Source organism: Humulus lupulus, chromosome 9 (assembly GCF_963169125.1).
Source record: "Humulus lupulus chromosome 9, drHumLupu1.1, whole genome shotgun sequence".
Lineage (NCBI taxonomy): Eukaryota > Viridiplantae > Streptophyta > Magnoliopsida > Rosales > Cannabaceae > Humulus > Humulus lupulus.
The window spans coordinates 159,084,991-159,103,005 of record NC_084801.1 but is presented as its reverse complement, the minus strand read 5'-3'; the positions used below and the strand labels follow the sequence as shown (position 1 = coordinate 159,103,005).

The 18,015-nt window shown below is 41.1% G+C and overlaps 1 long non-coding RNA gene across 1 annotated transcript; it reads right to left on the bottom strand.

The window, feature by feature from the left end:
• Positions 1-7,017: 7,017 nt before the first annotated feature.
• Positions 7,018-8,229, bottom strand: LOC133802296 (uncharacterized). Its single transcript, XR_009877236.1, has 2 exons — positions 7,643-8,229; positions 7,018-7,345 (listed from the first exon to the last, which is right to left on the bottom strand). It is a non-coding gene; the product is annotated as an uncharacterized LOC133802296 (long non-coding RNA).
• Positions 8,230-18,015: the final 9,786 nt, after the last annotated feature.

The following is an 18,015-nucleotide window of genomic DNA, read 5'->3' as shown; positions in this document are numbered from 1 at the left end:
AACTGTTGATTTTTCCATAGAGGGCGTTCACATTTTTGGAGGAACTCGGCATGACTTAAGGCACAAGAATTTCCTATGAGCCTTTGTCTGACCTTGGAGAATGGATCGGGAGGTATTAGAAAATATTTGGGTATGGATTCCCATGGAGCAAAATGTTGTTTGTAGCCAAGGCCACCAGGAAGGATTCGTAAACCATTTTTCTTGGTGTAGACATCAAAACCAATAATTAGATCTTTCCTTGGTAATTTTGATCCAATTACTCTATGAATGATAGAGTATCCTGGGAAGAACTGTAATTTAATTGGTTTACTGATGAGCTCTATACAGAAAATGCTTCTGTTTGCAGCGTGAAAGAATTATTTTTCTTTTCTCCAATATTTTGGAGGGAGAACATCAGGGTTCATCATGGTGTATGATGCTCCTGTATCAAAGAAGGCTGCTACTTTGACTGGCCGAGCATATTTTGTAGAGAGGATCTGCATGGAGATGATTGGTGATGGTTGTATTGTATTGATAGCTGCCATGTGGTAGAATTCATCTGAAGCCTTCAGTTGTTCGAATGCACAGAGGGGCTCTGGATTTATCTCATCATCAGTAGAGAAGATAGATTATAAGTCATTTTCTTCAAGAGATACGCGAGTTGTTTGTTGAATGTGGGAGATCAGTTTGGCAGTTATCCCTTTAGGGCATTGTTTGACATAATGTTCTTTGTTTCCACAGATGAAACATCTGTCAGACTTCTTCCTGGAAAAGCGCTTCCTCCTTAGAAATTTGAACGAGGGGTGCCCTTTTTCCTTTGAGGATTTGAAGGTCTTAAAGGTTTTAAACCTTTTGTTGTGTTTCCTTTTTTCTGAAGACAAGAACATGCTGATTCTGATGGACATTTGATTCGCAGCTCCTTTTAGTTGCAAATTTCTGAGCTTCTTGGATTGTTTCATGAATTCTTGGATAAATTTGTGCTGAGAGCACACCTTTTCTAATGCCTTTAGAACTAGCTGATAGATTTCTCCAATCATAGTATCAGCTAGGGTTCTTCCTATTCCCGAGAGAAGTCTGAAGGTTTCTTCTCCTAGTGGTCCTGATATGGAAGATAGGAAAGCTTTTTTTAGATTTGGATCATCAATTCCACCTATTTGGTAGAACCGTTGAGTCATATTTTTGTAATGCTTCTCCAACTCTCTCTTATCCATTGAAAAACATTTTAGTTTGTAGAATTATGCACGTAGTCTTTCAGTGACTTGAGCATCATGTACGCAGAATTCAATGTACAGATAGGTCAGGGCATTGGTGACAGATGGAAGTTGTAAAATCATCATCTGCCTATAATCGCCCAGACTTGTTCACCAGTCTTGTAGAGTACCTATAAAATAGGAGACAAAGTTAAGGAGAATCATTCCTGTTTGTGCTTCTGGTCTTTGTGATTCTAGGCTGAGCCAAGCTTGAAACTCTTGGAACCTTTCACGCCATTTTGATGGAGGGAGGTCATCTAAAGTAAAAGTTTGAACTTTTACTCTTTCGTTTTGGAAAACATGTGGTGTTGTTGATTCATTTTCACTTTCGTCTTCACTTATGATAATTGGCTCGGTCTGTGAGTTTGATTCTGCAGGTTGAACCATCAAATGTGGAAATTCTCTATCGTCATCGCTGGATAAGTTTTCACTGGATAAGCTTTCAGGATCACTAGGTATAGTATCATTAGAAGTTGAACTCATTTCTTCAGACCAGTCATCTAAAGAATTGTCTAAACTAGCTGAAGAGCTTTGATCATCTGAGTCTGTTTCTTTTTCTGCAATGTGGAGATTGCTTGTATGTTGAATCATTCGTGACAGAGGATTTGTGGCTGGGTGAACCATAAGTTTGCTTAAGTTCGTCTGTCGATTGCCTTGGTGATTCTTTCTTCTTCCCCTTTTTTGTCTTCTGTTGTTGACTTTCATCAAGCATGCGTCTTAGTCTTACAACAGAGTCCTCTTGCACAGATCCAGTAATAGGAAAAGGCTGGGAGGTCTTTGGTATTGTAGCAAACTACCAAGGATCGGCGTCATAGTTATCCCGAATGGGGACAAAGTTCCCAAATAGCTAGTTGAAGGAGTCTTTGTCAATTCTTGCTGGCCGAACTAGTTCTTGAGGGATTCATATTGATTTTTAAGGCGCTTCATCTCGGCCTCTTTCGCTAGGAATACTAGCATTGGGATTGATTTTGCTTTAATGAAGGCTAGAAGCTCTTCATGAGTCTGTTGGATTTTTTGTAGGGAGTTTATCGATGATAGTAGTCTGAGATTGTTTTACTGCTGTCTCAATTCTGGTATTTTATAACTCGACTTGCTTTAAGACCTTGTTTTGGGCAATCATAAAAATGATTTCCAGTTGAGAACTTCTTCGGCCAGAGATACTTTTTTGAGAGACACATATGTGTTCCTGGTTGTGGGGTGGTGAGAAACCGTACCTTGGTCGTCTTGTCTATCAAATTTCTTGAGAGGAGCAAAATCTAGCTCATAATAAGTAGTAGTCATCATACATACTTGTGGAATTTTTTGGAACTGATTTTGAGCAGGAAAAGCTTCTCCATGATGTCGCATCCATTTTGCTGATTTTTTGTAGCATGGAAAAATGTTCTGTTGAGGAGCTGAAAGCGGAGGCTCTTGGGAGTTTGTTGGAGGAAGCTCAATGTCCCATCCATTTGGTTTTGGAGGAGAGTCAGATAAGTCTTTGGGATCAGAATATTTGACAATATGTCAAAATTTCCAAAGGGTTGGCCTAACAATCCTATTCCTTTCTCCTTTATCAAGCTATTGCATAACTCATTTTCCTGAGCTAGGACATCGCTTTGGGAGGTCTTCTTCTATTTTTAGGTAGCTTTTGCAGTCGCAAACATCCCAATACTTATGTCCATCTGAAGATTCGAAAGCATAAATAGGGCTGCCTTAAGAATCAAAGGATTGGATTTCCACATCAATTGGTGTGACAAAGTCATCATGTACTGGGTGGTAAAACAACTGGGAGTCTTTGTTTGAGTTCTATCAAAGACTATTTCGACAGTGCCATCTTCTTTCTTGTGATAATATGGTTCAGTAAGAGTCTGGACAGCTTTTTGGGGTTGATGGAGCATCTCATAGTTTGTTATCCATGAATTGGGCAAAATCTTCATAAGATCATTTGTAGAGATTTGCCTTGGAATATGAGTGCATGTTGGAACTTGGGTAGAGTCTATCGAGACCAGTAATGCTTCTTCAGCTGTTGTCAAAGAAAGATCCGGAGCGTGATCTTGGAGTATGTATGCCATCTGGTAGTGAAGAGTAGCTCCAATGGAAGTAAGATATTGGTCAATTCCAGCCAATTGGACCTCAACTTTGAAGGTGTTATCCCCAAAAATTAGAGATCAATGACGTGTCAATAAAGGTGACAAGTGGCAAGTGCATGGTCAGTAAAAGACATATTAATAGTCAATAAATACATTGACTCCTCAAAGTTGTGATAAAGTGACCCGGTAGACTGATGAAGAATTTGGACTGCTTGAGAGGCCCCAAGAGGTCCGGTCGGAACTTAGTCCAAGGGGTCTAAGAGATGGGGTCGGACCTTGGTCCGAGGAGGAGAGCCCCAAGAGGCCCGGTCGGACCACCTTGGTCTGAGGAGAACCCAAGGAGGGTGTGTTCGGACCTTAGTCTGAGGAGAGCTAAGGAGAGTGCATCCTAGGAGAGCTAAGGAGAGTGCATCCTAGGAGATCCCAAGGGTGTGGTCCGAGGAAAGCTAAGGAGAGTGCATCCTAGGAGAGCTAAGGAGAGTGCATCCTAGGAGATCCCAAGGGTGTGGTCCGAGGAAAGCTAAGGAGAGTGCATCCAAGGAGAGCTAAGGAGAGTGCATCCTAGGAGATCCCAAGGGTGTGGTCCGAGGAGAGCCCAAGAATTTGGTCTTTATGCATATGTCCAACCAGTGCATGGTTGTCCAAATAAAGAAATGGCATGCTAGAGGAGAGTGTCATGTTAGAGGAGAGAAGTGCATGTCCAGCACTTGCATGTCCTACTAGCAAGTGTATGTCCGACCAGCATGTGTGTGATCGAACAGAGTGGAGGTGAGGTGGATCAACTAGCTAGAGGAGGACTAAGTCAAGATTCCCAAATGGCTTCAACAAGATACGCGGGAATCTCTCATTCTTCCCACAAATGGGGGGTTTTGTTACATTTTGAATATTTTTTGTAATTTAAATATAATAAAATATCCCGATTCTAGGGATACCGTATGTATGACCCTAAGCCTATAAATAGAGGGCTTATGGGATTAGAGGGGGGTTTCTGCTTCTTCTTTCTAGACTTTTGGGAAAATTTGGGTCTGGGTATTTTAGAGAGAGAAAATGCTGGTATTTGAAAGGATTCTTGTATTTTTGCAATTTGTACTGAAGAAACTCAGTTGGCTCAGTCCATCTGATCTTGAGTACAGATCTATTATCACAACTCTAAGTGGATTAGGCTATTACCGACTGATCGGGGCTGAACCACTATAAAAATCTTATGTGTTATTTACTTTTCTTGATAAAACTGTCTGTGTCGTTTAAATTCTCTTGAAGATTAATCATTTTTGACGTTCTCACGTCGTTGGCTAAAAACACAGTCAACAAAAGGCATCAGTCAAGCGATTGTCTTTGAGAGACATATTAAAGTTAGGGAACAATGTAGTTATTAATTTTCCTGCATTTAATGTAGTTTCTATGGTTGCAATGCTTGCATGTTGGTATTTCCTCATTTGGGTGTCAAGCAGACCCATTCGGCAGCTAATTGGAAGGCTCTTTCTGCCATGAAGGGAAATAGCTAAGTGAATGGCACCAAAATGAATATGGGTGAATCCTTACGCAATCCACTGGGGAATAAATTCAGGAGGAATTTTTAAAGTAACGAATTGGACCTCAGGGGTAGGTCTCAATTGACACTCGCTAAATTTAGAAGCTTGGATATGTTCTTTTGGGGCTTTGTAGGATGGTTTAATAAGAGCTTTAATGGACCAGGTAAAAAGAGTAATGGATTTTGAGAAAATTTGGTATGGTTTAATCAAAGGAAGGTTTTTATTGGTAATCTTGTTTTCTTCATGAACATATGATAGTTCATAAAGAAAGTCAAGTTTGTTGGTTGTGGACTTGCAGAAACATGGAGAAGGAGTAAGTGACAAGGGCGATATTATAGAAGCACTAGAGTTTGCATAACTTGTAGATGAGGCTTCGTTTGCCATGATCCAAAATAGAGATTTGTCGGTAGGATAGGATGAAGTATGACTCTGATACCCATTATAATATGTGTGTTAATTCTTTATTCATGTATATATATGGACATGTGTTTAATTGGTATGCTAATCCTATTCTAACATATATATATATACACTAGGTAGAAGTAACGTGCAATGCACGTTTGCTTAGTTTTAAAGTTGTAAACATTGTCTATAATTTTAATAAAAATTGATTCACTATTTTTTTAAAATATATATATAATAGAATGAATTATAGTTCTATGGTATATATAAATATTTATATCAATAATCTCTCTCTATATATATATGACATCTAAACACAACATTGACATAGATATATATATATATATTTACACTAGAAAACATAACCGCGCTTCGTACAGTCTTTTGTAATTATTAAAAAATATACATATTTTAAAATATTTTTTGGGAGATTGTAGGGTAGGGATTCATTTTCACCCTACTCGTACAACATGCTCTTTATATGGATATGTGTGGGTGTCTTGACCACAATTTTTTTTCATAATGGTGTTCATTGTACAGCAAACCTCTTGCAGGTTTTTGAAAAAATCTAAAAAATTAAAGTGTCGAAAATAAAGTTCAAAAAGCTTGTTGTATGTGTAATTTTATTTTTTATTATTAGTATCATTATTATACGTTTTGCGTGATTTTTTTGTATAAAAAGTCTAAATTATGTATAAGAAAATTTATGTTTTATGTAAGACTTATTTTGGCCGATTACCCGTTTGAACCTTTTATTTTTAGAAATTAACTTTTAGACCTCGTATTTTGTTAAAAGGTTAAATATAGGAATCGATTAATCAATTATTTGAACATTGTATTTTGGCCGACTACCCATTTTGACCCTTTATTTTTAAAAATTAACCTTTGGACCATGTATTTATTCAAAAAGGTTCAAAATTCTTTATAAAAATTAAATTATATATAATTTATGTTTGTTGTAAGGGTTCACACCATTTTGAACCTTATATTTTAGCTAATTACCAGTTGGACCTTTACTTTTGAAAATTAACTTGTAGACCTCAAGTTTTCTCAAAAGGTTAAAAATAGGAATAGATAGATCGGTTATTTGAACACTATATTTTGGCCAATTACTCGTTTTGACTCTTTATTTTTAAAAAGCAAATGGTGGCTAAAATACCCAATATTTTCAAAATGTTGTACTTTTATACTCAATCTTTTTTTTTTGCGGTAAATATATTCAATGTCTTCAAAATGTTACACTATTCACTACTACAAAAAAGGTTTTTTAGGACTAGCATTGCGAGTCCTAAAAAAGTTTTTAGGAATCGCGGGGCGCGAGTCCTCTATTTGAGAGCCTTAAAAACTAAGGTTTTTAGGACTCACGTTGCGAGTCCTAAAAGAATGTCCGCGAGTCCTAAAAGATCTTACTGAGTGCCTTTAAGTAAGGATTTTGGGACTCGCATTGCGAGTCCTAAAATGATGTTTTTAGGACTCGCGCTGCGAGTCCTAAAAAATGTCTGCGAGTCCTAAAAGATCTTGCTGAGTGCCTTTAAGTAAGGTTTTTAGGACTCGCATTGCAAGTCCTAAAATGATGTTTTTAGGACTCGCAGTGCGAGTCCTAAAAAATGTCTGCAAGTCCTAAAAGATCTTGCTGAGTGCCTTTAAGTAAGGTTTTTAGGACTCTCTTTGGGTGCTCTTAAAAGTTATAATTTTAATTTTTTAAAAATTTATTTATTGTTATTTTAAATTAAAAATTATGATTTAAATAAAACATTTATACAAATTAATCTAAAAATTTATAGATTAAAATAACAAAACTTATTAAAATTATAATCGTCTTGACCTTAAAAAATATGTAACTAGATTTACAAAGTAAATAATTAACCATTCAAATAAAAATCATTTACTCTAATAAAAATTACAAATATAATAAAACACTAAATTCATTGTCAAACAACATATATTTCTTCTTCTTGTCCTTGTAATCAGTTTTGTGCAACATGAACAAGTTATAAGTATACTCGAGTATTCTTATACGAGTTGTTCAACTTTATCTTGTATTTCTCAAGTTTATGTTGAAGTGACTTGAGTGCAGCAGTTGTTGTGCTCTTTCTCTCTAGTTCCTGAAACACTAAAAGTTGTAGCTCTTTATTAAAAAAAATGCACACACAATGATACAATATACAACAATTCATTCTGGAAAAACAAATTCAACAAACCCAAATTATTTAAGAGAAAATCCTGAATGCATTATAAATCATGAATACATAATAATGTTGTATTGATGATGAAAAGCCACTAAAAACTAAATTTTGACATAACTTTATAAGGAAACATATAAAGTTGCATTAAAACTATACTCGACTGACTAACAAAAAATACTGACCTTTGTCCCCGAAAGAGATCATGTAAAAATTAAAATATTTACCTCAAATTTATGAAGCAGTTTTATCTACTAAGTAGAAGCCTAACTTTGAAAGTGTACCACAACAATAACATCAAAATTGGTTAAATCCTTTATGCCAAAACCTGCAACAACACCAGTGAAGTTCTCTTATTTTCTGAAACTAACGCTCTTTCAGCCTAAAAAAACAAAGCATGTTCAACAAGTATAAGTACCACTACTAAGTAAGATTGCAATCATCACATATTAAACTACAAATTCTATCAAATCTCGTTCAAAAATCCATTGCCTTAGTGGTAAGTACATGATCTAGCTCCTCTTGTCTTAAGAAGATCACGGAAGAACTCGAGCCTTCCACTTCTTCTGCAATATTTCATGATCTAGAGCACATGAATATTGCAGAAGAAGTGGAAGGCTCAGGCTCTTCCATGATCTTCTTAAGACAAGAGCCAATAGTCTTTAAGTAAATTGATATGGGCTGACACTAATTTAAAAATGACACGCAACACACATAAAAATTGCTAACCAAATCTGACATCACTATCTATTTAGTCACAGTTAAGGCACACACATATATTTAATCACAATTATGATGATACATACATGATACAATATTATATATATATAGAGAGAGAGAGAGAGAGTAAGGCACGCATATATGTAGGGATAAAGAGAAAGCTTAATGAAACTAAAGTACTAGAAATTAGTAATAGATTTAGACCAAGAAATCTTTAGTGGGACTAAGAATCATGGTACTAGAAAATCAAGTAACTGCTATAACATACAATTAAAAATCTCAGCACTAGAACAATCAAAACCATTTGAGCAGAAACAAAGAGAGAGACTATGAACCAAACTTGAAACCTGTTTAATCATAACTTGCAAGCTAGCTTCTCAAGTCCCATCCTCAATTTTCTGAAATTAGAAAGATTATACAGAAACAATTAGAAGAAAATTACTACACTTAACTTTCTTTGATAATATTTTCTCTAATTAATCCGCTAGACAACTACATACAAATATATTAGAGCATTAGATCATATATAAATCCTTATGATTACAGTTATTATATTAAAACTACTTATTCATGTTATTTTAGATCATATAACTATAAACCCAGCTACACAATGTATCATCCCTTTATGATTTCTTTAGTTCTCAAGATAGCATATTAGAATCAATCAAGTTTTCCATAGTTTGTAGCAATACTATGGGAAGCAACCATTGTGGAAAACTTCTCAATAATTTCTAAAACCTGAAGACTAACAGAAGCACTCAAGTTTTCTTCCCAGAGCTCCTGAAAATGGTAAAGTTATTAGCCACCTAAAAGTAAAATATGACTGAACAAATTCAGAATGGGGTTGAAGTACTTTGCTGCACAAAACAATCTGCTATTGCAGCAATCTGTAATAAGATAGGCTCAGTTTTTTATTATTGTTTTTTACTATGTTCGTTTTCTGTTTCAAGCTATATTTTAGCATACTAAGATCGTCCCTTGATCTCTAATCTTTGTATTTTTTTCCCATGATTAATACAAAGAAGTTTCTTTTCAAAAAAAAAAATGTATTCGATAATAATAAAGTAAACATACCAGTGTTTGCCTCAATAATGGGTGCAAAGATTCTCTAAGAGCCTGAGCAAAAGCTCCAGTTCTAGAAGATTGTGCCTGAGCGAGAGCCTCTCTCAATGAATATGGCTGGCTAGGAGAACTTAACTGAGAATTTACTATTTGCCACAAATATCCATTTTCAGGTGTTCCCTGAGGCTGCATGAGTGGGATTCAACATTAGCGTTATACGTAAAAATGAGTAGCTTCTTACAACTCATGTATCAGGGATTTGGACAATGCACAAAACTACTTAGAAAAAGTAACTAGTACCTATTGTTTGACAATATAAGGATGAACAGATGACCTCAAAACAATCAGTAAGTAATTAAAAAAAACATTATTGATAGACAAAACACTGGAAGCATTGATTTCTTGATTTAAGACCACAATAAATTAACTCACTCTGACTTCTTGTCTTGATGCCTCAGACAGATAATTGTTGATTGCCGAAGAAAGTCTATCAGAGTACTTAGGGGAAGCAGGTGCATCCCCAACAGGACTACGAGAACTAGAACCCATAAGCATGCCATCAGCAGACCTTCTGTGCTGTAAAAATGAATAATAGAAAATCAGTGTCACGGGCAATGGCAAAAGAAAGAGTGAGAATCAACAATAGGTAAATTACTGTACATTGTTAACTTACTTCTCCTATTATTAGAATATTACTTTTACCCAACATGAATAATATATAAAAATATAGCATCCATTCTAATACCATGGTTAAAGGGTATACTTCTGGAAACCTTCTATGCAATAAATGGCTCCATAGTAACAAGTTTTTCCTTTATCATTCTTAGCCAAATGATTAACATTCTTATATTGCATAAAGCCCAAAAGAGGTAATCATGACCAAAAAATTAAACACAAGGAAACAAATGACAGAGAGGACAAAACTCTAAAGATGTGCACATCCAAGTTCAATTAACCCTCCCTTTGAATCAACTCAAGAACTAAGCAAAACTAAAATGTTTGTTTACATGCAAAAAATGTGCATTTAAAGAACAAGGATAACCAAACTTTTGTCATTCTGAGTAGGTCAATTTTCATCGTCAAGTGGCATATATTATTACTCATGTCTCAGTTAAATAAAATTAAGGGGGGAAAATCCTGGATATGGACTTACAACATTTGGAGATCAGAAAGTTATATCATTTGAGGGCCCCACTTTGGTGCATTTTTCCATAATTTAAGCTACCACGTTGTTGACGCCGTTTTTCGTCAACAGTGAAAGAAGAGCACGTAAACAATAACTAATAATGGCCAATAAAAATATGATAATATAAACACGATTTTTTACGTAGTTCAGCAGTTAAATCTGCCTAGTCCACGAGTCTTTCTTATTAAGACTTAAGAATATCTCTAAAAATCCTTCAAGGATGAATTCTTCAGAGTTTTCCTTAAGCTCACAAAAGTTCGGTCCTTTACAATAGTGCATGACCTCTCTATTTATAGAGAAGAATGCAGAATACTATCCCACATATTTCGGGTAGTTACTCTATATGTGCAAATAGATTAAATGGCATTAAATGCCTGCAATCTGATGTAAAAGGAAACGTCCCCTGAAGACCAGGGGGCGTATAACTAATCAAATAATATCCCCTGATTGTAGGGGATTTTCAGCAATAAATGTAGACTGCGTCTCTTTATAGATGACTCATTAGGATATTCCAAGTTATTATCCCATATTATCAAGGCCATATTCTCCCAGGTTTCTTACTGGCGTTCGAGCCATAACACATCCCGAAGTCACATTGCTTCGAGCTCATACGTGCATCAGGCTTGGATCCCCTGATCCGAGGTCATCCTCGAGAACAGATGTACCTCGGGGTCTACCTTTCGAGCTTGCAAGGATTTCGAAGCTACCATCTTCGAAGTCGTCTCGGCTTTGCCAGCCCGAAGTTTATATTTCGAATCATATTCCAGACTTTACGAGTTCATCCATTATGAACCTAGATTTCGAGGTCACAATTTTCAATGAAAGCACCAAACTGTTGACGCCGTTTTTCGTCAACAGTGAAAGAAGAGCACGTAAACAATAACTAGTAATGGCCAATAATGGCGTGGAATTTCTTCGATGATCCTCTTGGCATCGGGTGGAGTTACGCACCGTAGTAATGGCATGGAATACCCCCTTCTATATAGCTTTCTGTCCATTATGGTGTATCGGGGAAGCTAATACATTAACTTTCGAGCCTGACTCCAGTCTTTTGGAAGGACACCGGTCTCGAGATATTCCACTATCGGGGTCATCCATGTTGGCTCGGACTTGATCATACATACGTCTTCCTCCTCTGGCTCGTTAATGCTAGGTGCCGAGAGGTGTTCTATGGGGACAACGTTTAGTTCATCATTCTCAGCGGAGGTAGCAAGCCGAGCTAAACCATCTACATTTGAGTTCCGCTCTCGGGGAACCTGTTCGATCGCATAAAATTCAAAACATTCTAATGCGGATTTTGCCTTCTCCAAGTAAGCTGCCATCCTTGTGCCACGAGCCTGGTATTCTCCCAAGATTTGATTAACCACGAGCTGGGAGTCACTGTAGCAATGTATAGCTTTGGCTTTGAGCTCTTTTGCTACACGAAGTCCCGCGAGTAAAGCCTCGTATTCGGCTTCATTATTCAACGCTTTGAAGTCGAATCTCAAGGAAAAATGAAATCTGCTTCCTGCTGGGGTAATCAAAATGATTCCTACCCCTGATCCATTTTCATTGGATGAGCCATCGACGTATAGTTTCCACAGCTCGTGGGCCGGGGTTATGACTTCATCGTTGGTCATACCAGTACATTCCACTATAAAGTCCGCCAACGCCTGTGCCTTAATGGTCGTTCTCAGGTGGTAGGTGATCTCGAACTGTCCGAGCTCAACAACCCATTTGAGAAGTCGACCTGAAGCTTCTGGTTTAGACAAGACTTGCCTAAGTGGTTGATCAGTCAACACATGGATGGGATGTGCTTGGAAGTAAGGGCGGAGTTTACGAGATGAATGAATTAGACTAAGCGCTAGCTTCTCCATCAGGGGGTATCTCGAATCTGCCCCCAATAATCTTTTACTGATGTAGTAAACGGGTTTTTGTACCTTATCTTCTTCTCAAACTAGTACTGCGCTTATTGCGTGTTCGGTGGTGGAAAGGTATAGGTACAGTACTTATCCCGTTTCAGGTTTTGACAAGATAGAGGGTTCGGCGAGGTGCTTTTTAAGTTCCTGGAATGCCAGCTCGCACTCCTCTGTCCATTCAAACTTCTTTCCACCTCTCAAAAGGTTAAAAAATGGGAGGCAACGGTCCGTAGACTTCGAAATAAACCTACTCAGGGCCGCCATCCTGCCGGTCAAACTTTGGACATCCTTGTGTCTTCGAGGTGAGGGCGTGTCAATCAGGGCCTTGATCTTGTCGGGGTTGGCCTCGATTCCACGAGAGTTCACGATAAAGCCCAGAAATTTTCCTGAAGATACCCCAAAAGTGCACTTCTGAGGATTCAGTTTCATGTTATACTTTCGGAGCACGTCAAAACACTCTTCGAGGTCATCAACATGGTTATCGTTAAGTTGAGATTTGACAAGCATGTCATCAACATAAACCTCCATGTTGTTGCCTATCTGATCTGAAAACATCATGTTCACGAGCCGCTGGTATGTGGCCCCAGCATTTTTGAGCCCGAATGGCATGACATTGTAACAGTATAGCCCCTTATCCGTTATGAAGCTCGTATGTTCTTGGTCGAGGGCATGCATGGGAATCTGGTTATATCTAGAATAGGCATCCATGAAGGACATTAGGCCATGCCCCGCCATGGCATCCACGAGCTGGTCAATCCTCGGTTGCTGAAAACAGTCTTTCGGGCAAGCTTTGTTTAGGTCTGAATAGTCAATACAAGTCCGCCATGTCCCATTGGGTTTTGGGACCAACACTGGATTGGCTACCCAGTCAGGGTAAAAGGCATCCCTAATGAATCGGTTTGCTTTCAACCTATCGACCTCCTCTTTTAGTGCCTTCTTTCTGTCTTCGTCCAGTTGTCTTCGCTTTTGTTGCTTCGGAGGGAAGCTTTTATCTATATTCAGCGCGTGGCTAGCTATATTCGGACTTATTCCCACCATGTCCGAGTGTGACCACGCGAAGACATCCTGGTTCTTCTTCAAAAAGAAAATTAGTTGCTATTTTGTCTCATCTTGGAGGTATTTTCCAACCTTCACCTTTTTCGAGCGATTGGTCTCTTCGAGCTAAATTTCTTCGAGCTCTTCCAAGGGTTCGAGGTCAGCTTTCTCCTCAACCCTTGGATCGATCTCTTCATCAATTTCTGAGACTGTCCCGTCTTTATTTTGAATAATGACGATTGTTTGTGCGCTCGTCTGTTTCTTTCCTCTCAAGGAAATGCTGTAGCACTCCCTCCCAGCCAATTGATCTCCCTTCAATGTTCCAACACCGCTTGGGGTTGGAAACTTAAGGGCCAGATGCCTTACCGATGAGACTGCCCCCAGCCCAACCAGGGCGGGTCTCCCGAGCAGCACATTGTAGGCTAATGGTAGATCTACTACCACGAACTCCATCATCTTGGTTGCCGAGACTGGGTAGTCTCCCAAGGTTACAGGGAGCTCGATGGATCCCATACAGGCGGTCCTTTCTCCTGAAAAGCTGTATAAAGTAGTTGCACATGCTTTCAGGTCACGAAGGGAGAGTCCCATCTTCTCGAGGGTTGCTTTGTAGAGGATGTTAACTGAGCTCCCATTGTCTATGAGAACTCGGTGGACCCTTTTATTGGCCAGCTGGAGAGTGATGACCAGTGGATCATGGTGAGGAAACTAGACATGGGACGCATCTTCCTCAGTGAAGGTTATTGGTTGTGTTTCAATCCTCTGGCTTTTTGGAGCCCTAGGTTCGGGTTCATAAGGAGACTCATCCCCAGTTTTTAGCTCGTTAACGTATCTATTTTGGGCATTCCTGCCCACTCCTGCGAGATGAGGCCCTCCCGAGATGGTTATTACATCCTCTCCATCTATCGGCGGGGACCTATCTTCTTCCCGAGCTCGGGAATTATTGTTTTGTGCGGTCGAAGGCGCGGCTACTCTCTGGCTCGCGACCGCTTGACTAGTACTCTGGTTTTTGACATATTTCCTGAAGTAACCTCTCGAGATCAATCCTTCGATCTCGTCCTTCAGTTGTCGACATTCATCGATTGTATGCCCGGTGTCTCTGTGAAATCGGAAATACTTGCTTGAATCCCTCTTGGATTTCTGATTTCTCATTGGGTGCGGACGCCTAAAGGGGACCTGGTTTTCATTAGCCAGGTATATGTTCTCCCGAGACTCGTTGAGCTCGGTGTATACTCTATACACGGAGAAATATCTCTCCCCCTTCTTTTTCTTTCATCCTTCGGCCTCGGGGTTACTTCCTTCGTTCTTTTTTCTCTTGGAAGGGTTTTCCACAGCAGGCTTTGAAGCTACTGGGTCTGTCGAGGTTGAGGCAGAGTTTACGTTTATCGTTGTAGTTTCGGGCTGGGAAGTCACATTAAGTGTCGATCTCGCTTCCTCTACATTGACAAACCTCTGTGCTCATCTATTAAACTCGGTTAGGGACCTCACCGGTTTTCTTTGAATATCGTCCCAGAGGGCGCTTCCTGACATTACTCCGGCCTGGACAGCCATTAAGTGTCCAATGTCATCCACATTCCGAGCTCGGGCGACTTCCAAGTTAAACCTTGTAAGGTAACTTTTTAATGTTTCGCCTGGTTGTTGCCGAACATTAGTTAGGGTTGACGCCTCAGGTCGAACCCCCATCATGGCTTTGAACTGCTTTTTGAAGTCTTTAGACAGCTGCTCCCAAGAGGTTATTGAATGTCTCTTATATTTTTCGAACCAGCTTTTAGCTGGTCCTGTCAATGATGCTGGAAATAACATGCATCTGAGCTCATAACCCACGTTACTGGCCCTCATTATGGTGTTGAACGTACTCAGATGACTGTATGGGTTAGTTTTTCCTTCAAACGTTGGGACGTGAGGGATCCAAAACCCTTGTGGAAATGGGGTGTTGGAAATATAGGGAGCAAACGGTTCCATCTCCTCTTCAGAATCTTCATATCGATCATGCTCCTGCTCGTTTTTCAAAAGCCTAAATACCTTTTCCAGCTGATCGATTCTCTCTTGGACTGGGTCCGCGAGAGGCAAAGTTTGGAATCGGTTGTCGTCGATCACAATTCCAGGCTCGCGTCTCTGTAAAGGGTCTTTACGCCTATTCAAGCGATCCCTCAGGTCCGGATTTATCGGGTCAACATTACCCCGACTCTGATTCAGGTGTTCTCGCAGGTCGGGGCGATTTCCGCGGCTTCCAGTATTCTTACGACCTCGGTCATGCTTGCTGACCGACCTGGTGTCTCCAGAATCGTCGCTGGTAACACTCGTCGCATAGTTATTTCGAGATGGATTTCTTCCATGCCGCCTCGTCTCCGCCGTGCGAGACCAGGATGTTTGACTTCTTTCTGATGGGGCACCTCTCCGTTCTTGGAAAGTTCCCCTATTTCCTTATCTCCTTTCCGTATGCCTTTCGCTCTGATCTCGAACTGGTTGTGTATTCCTGCGAGGAGGCGAAGGATATCTTATTGGTGATGGAGGGAACCGTATGGGCAATGGTGGCTGCCACCCATTTCACGGCCTAGACGGTCCGGAGTTTGCCCGAGATGGGTTGGTTGCATGTGGTGCATTCCAAGGGGCTTGAGTCCGAGCCTCTGCAGGGGCTCGGTTGTTCTCAGTTTCCCCAGGTGCATCCACAGGTGGACTAACCGGGGCCCTAGCCCGAGTACTCCTCTGGGGCCTAGGTGGAGAGGATGGCTCTGTGGGTGCCGAAGGTTGAGCCGGCCTCCTCGTGGCAGCATCTTTTCGTGGACGCCCACGGGGTCTACGGGGAGGAAAGTGCACGTCCCTTGGAGGAGGGGCTTGGTTTTCACGCGGAGGCGGGGGCTGAGCCACCTGCGCCTCTGCGGCTATCCTTGCCAACTCCTCATTCCATTTGTTGGCCTCTGCCAACTGCTGTTTCAGTTGCCGGTTTTCGAGTTCCACAATAGGAACATATCTCTCAGGATTGTAATACATATCCTCATCTCTTGGTGGAGGAGGCGGTCCCCTAGAATCGGAGGATCCACTCCTTTCTTCGACATCTGGGTTTTCCATCGGCTGTTTCCCAGGACGTCTTGGATAATTCTCTTCAGGTGTATTCTGATTATTAGTGGCCATGACTTTTTTCAGGAATGAATGCTTAAGGCTCTCAATGAAAGCACCAAACTGTTGACGCCATTTTTCGTCAACAGTGAAAGAAGAGCACGTAAACAATAACTAGTAATGGCCAATAAAAATATGATAATATAAACACGATTTTTTATGTGGTTCAGCAGTTAAATCTGCCTAGTCCACGAGTCTTTCTTATTAAGACTTAAGAATATCTCTGAAAATCCTTCAAGGATGAATTCTCCAGAGTTTTCCTTAAGCTCACAAAAGTTTGGTCCTTTACAATAGTGCATGACCTCTCTATTTATAGAGAAGATTGCAGAATACTGTTGACGGTAAGAACTCGTCAACAAAGTTAAGTTGGAAAACTTATCAAATTAAAATCGCTAATTGGAAAGCTATGAAAACTTGAACAATAACTCAAGAACAATGGTATAACAACAATGAAGAATTCAGTCTCTCATTCACACTAATGCCTCTGCTACAGTAAAATTTCCAACCCCCTTTCAGGTGGCCTTGGAATTCATTTTATAGTAGGCTCTAATGGCCTTAGGTACACAGTGGTCCAGGGGACCAAGTGGTACAAACGTACTGTATTAGGGGTGCGGTTTCAGTGGTAGTGGTTGTACATCCCGTACAAGAGCAGGTGTCAGGGGGATGTTTCCACTACTTGTCTGTACCCCTTCCTGAGGTGTGGTAGCAGGTGTATTGGTGCAGGAGGTAGTGGTGTCGGTTCTGACCCATGGCCGTAGACGTACGGACCATGATCCTTACCCCAGCAACCTCACTGGCACTGGTATCCGTACCTAGTACTTGGTCGTACAAATATGTCTCATTCGACTCGTACTGGATCTCCTAAGCATAGGGACTTCGAGGTGTGAAAAAGGGGATCTTTGGTGTCCGTACTGGCCGTGGCGTTGAGTAGGGGTTTTGGGCCCATATGCATCGTCATGGGGTGTCGGCCTCCTGGGACGATGGTGGGCTAGTGGACCTCCCGGGGCGTGCGCGCGTGGGACCTTCCGTGGCCTCGCGCATGGGCATGGCGGGAATGGCCCAATGGCCTCTCGAATCGGCAGCCTCGCGAGATGAGGTGGTCTCACGGATCAGGAGGGCCTCGCCCATCTGATGGCCATGTGAAATGGCAGCCTCGCGAGACGGGGTGGTCTCGCGGATCAGGAGGGCCTCGCCCCTCTGATGGCCTCGCCCATCTGGGACCTTGCGTGGCCTCGCGAGACAGGGTGGTCTCGTGGATCAGGAGGGCCTCGCCCCTCTGATGGCTTCGCCCATCTGGGACCTTGCGTGGCCTCGCGAGACGGGGTGGTCTCGCGGATCAGGAGGGCCTCGCGAGACGGGGTAGCCTCGCGACTCGGTGGCCTCGCGGAAGGCGACTTGGTGGCCTCGCGGAACAGCACCCCCGCGAGACGGGGTAGCCTCGCGACTCGGTGGCCTCGCGGAAGGCGACTTGGTGGCCTTGCGGAACAGCAGCCTCGCGAGACGGGGTGGTCTCGCGGATCAGGGGGGCCTCGCGGAAGGCGACTCGGTGGCCTCGCGGAAGGCGACTCGGTGGCCTCGCGGAACA